Here is a 3,219-nt window from a genome sequence, read left to right on the forward strand (position 1 = left end):
TGTTCCCTCCCTGGCCACTGACTCTTGCTTTGGCCCAGCATAAACCATAAGCCTCCCTAGTTGGAGTGGGCCTAGCCTAGAAAATGAACTTTCTTATGTTTCCAGTGGATTCATCACATCTTGCCCAGGACGCTTCCACTCCTTTCTCAGATTTCTGCCGCCAGCCCCTGGTTTTTCCCGCTTCTATCACTGCATCGAAGGAAAGTAAATCATCTACATTTCACTTCTTTAGTTTTTAGGGGTGGGGGATATTGGAGGGGAGTGATGAAAGAAAATGAAACTAACTGGTCCAAATAAGGCTTAGAAATTTTCTCACTTTCTATTACATTCCAACTCTCTGACTCCTGGTACTAAATATAATTAGCAATGGCAATAGATAGGCTGGGGTTGGGGGATGGGCGTGGTTCAAGTTACTTGCAATGATGTTTGACGATCTATCACCAGAGGCTGTGTGGGGTAATGAAAATAACATGAGCTTTGGAGACAGACAAGTTTGGGTTCAAATTCTCACTTTGCCACTTACTAGCCATGTGATGCTGAACATGCCAATTAGTGTATCTGAACCTCAGTTTTGTCATCTCTGATAAGGAGACAATATTACTGACCTCAGGAGGTTTGTTGTGAAGATTAAGAGGTAATGTCTGTAAAGCACACAGAGCAGTACCTGGTATACAGGAAGCCCTCAATGTTATTTACTGTGAAAGTTCACCTTCCTTGATTTCTTGAAGCATCTGACTTGACTTCTTTCCTCCCTGAAGCTCCCCTGGTTCTCCTTCTTGTGAACATAGTCAATATTCAGTAAAAGGGACAAGGATTGTCAGTGATTCAGAGACCTCTCTGCTCACTGTGCTTTTCCAAATCAAGGTTGAAATTATCAAAACTTTGGGTCTCAAGTCTAAGCGATTACTTAGAATCCAAGCTCAAGGACAGATCTCTCCTCTGTGTCTGGAGTGTATACCATGTAACTCTGTTTGAGCTCTAGTGAAAGAAGATAAGGAAGGTTCCCAACATTTTATCAGAGAGTGTTTCCAAGCTTATCCCTGTTCCAGCTCTCCTTGTTCCTCCCAGGATGTCTTCCCTGGTTTCTTATCTTTACTGTTGCCTAAACTTTTCTAGAAGTTGCTCTTTCCCTCAATACTTCATTTCACTGTCTTCTTTCCCAGGAACCATACACTGATCTCTCCATGTCAGGTCATATTTTCATCCCTCCTAGAATGTCCTTCTTTAACTTCACCCCATCCAAAACTACCCAGGCCATTTTGAGTTTCTTGTGGACTAAGGACTAAGGCGCTGGGGAGGTGATGGGAGAAGAACTGTCTAAGAGGGTTCCTGTCCTTAAAATGCTTACAGCTTTTTTAGGAAAAGGAAAGCAAACATGTTTAAATGAACTTCATATCCTTTCAAAAACATTCAAGAAATGTTTGCCAAATAAATTGAATCTCGATTAAGCATATACTAGGTATTAGGGTCCTCTATTGAGCACCAGAAATACAGAGCTGTATAGGTTAGTGTCCCCTAATATCCAATATATTAGGATAAGCTAGGTTATGATGCAGTAACTGAAAAAAGAATCTTGGTGGCTTATAGGAACAAAGGTTTAATTTTCACTCATGCTGCATATCCATTGCAGGTTTGCTAGTGACACTTCTCCAAATCTTCTCACTCTGAAACCCAAACTGATTGAATAGCCACTCAAGTGTTGCTGATCACCATGGCAGATGGAAAGAGAGTTCTGGAGGGCCTTGCACTGGCCGTTATAGGCCCTGACCTTGGAAGTAATGCATAGTTCATAACTCACTGCCTACAACAGTGACATGACCCCATACAACCACAAGAGGGCCAAGAAGTGAATCCTACCATGAGCCTAGAATGCCGAAAGCCAGACTTTTTTTTTTTTTTTTTTTGAGGTACGCGGGCCTATCACTGTTGTGGTCTCTCCCGTTGAGGAGCACAGGCTCCGGACGCGCAGGCTCAGCGGCCATGGTTCACGGGCCCAGCCACTCTGCGGCATGTGGGATCTTCCCGGACCGGGGCACGAACCCATGTCCGCTGCATCGGCAGGCGGACTCTCAACCACTGCACCACCAGGGAAGCCCTGGAATCTTCTTTAAATTAATTTTTATTGGAATACAGTTTACAATGTTGCATTAGTTTCTGCTGTGCAGCAAAGTGAATCAGTTATACTTATACATATAACCAATCTTTTTTAGATTTCCTTCCCATTTAGGTCACCACAAAGCATTGAGTTGAGTTCCCTGTGCTATGCAGTAGGTTCTCATTAGTTATCTATTTTATACATAGTAGTGTATATATGTCAATCCCAATCTCCCGAGTCATTGGAATCTTGACAGAGACTGCATTGACTCTATGGCTTTGGGTAGTATGAACACTGCTATGATATTTATTCTTCTGATCATGAACAAAAGATACCTTTCCATTTGTTTGTATCTTCTTCAACTTCTTTTATCAAAGTCTTGTAGTTTTCAGTGTACAGATCTTTCACAACCTTTGTTAAATTTATTCTTAAGTATTCTATTGCTTTTGATACTATTGTAAATGGAATTATTTTTCTTTATTTCTTTTTCAGATAATTCATTCTTAATGTATAGAAACACAACCAATTTTTGTATATTGGTTTTGTATCCTGCAGCTTTGCTCAAATCATTTATTAGTTTTAACAGTTTTTTGGTGGCATCTTTAGGATTTGCTATAGATCGTGTCATCTGCAGACAGAGAAAATTTTACTTCTTTCCATCTTGGATCCCTTTTATTTCTTGCTCTCGTCAGGTGGCTCTGGCTAAGACTTCCAGTACTATGTTGAATAGAAGTGGTGAAGGTGGGCACCCTTTTATTGTTCCTGATCTTAGAGGAAAAGCTTTTAACTTTTAACGACTGAGTGTGACATGTTCTGTGGTTGGCGGGATGGAGGGATGGCATCAGGCTAGACTCCATGGTTGGATGGACCTGCTGGCTAGGCTCTGCATTCAAGCAGGGCTGATGGCTGTGCTCTGTGGTAAAGTGAGGCCACTGGGAGGGCTCTGCAATTACTTCTGATTGTACGAGTTCTCATGCTGTGTTCCCTGGCAGGGAGGTGTCACGGGTTGTACGCCACAATTGGGAATGGCTACAGACTAGGCTCCACAATTCCTCCTGGTCAGGTGGGGTCTCAAGCTGGGGTCCTCAACCAGATGGTGTCACTGGCTGGACTCTGTGTTCAGG

Source organism: Delphinapterus leucas, chromosome 15 (genome assembly GCF_059928025.1).
Source record: "Delphinapterus leucas isolate spDelLeu-1000000601 "Yukka" chromosome 15, BTC_Dleu_Yukka2, whole genome shotgun sequence".
Taxonomy (NCBI): Eukaryota; Metazoa; Chordata; class Mammalia; order Artiodactyla; family Monodontidae; genus Delphinapterus; species Delphinapterus leucas.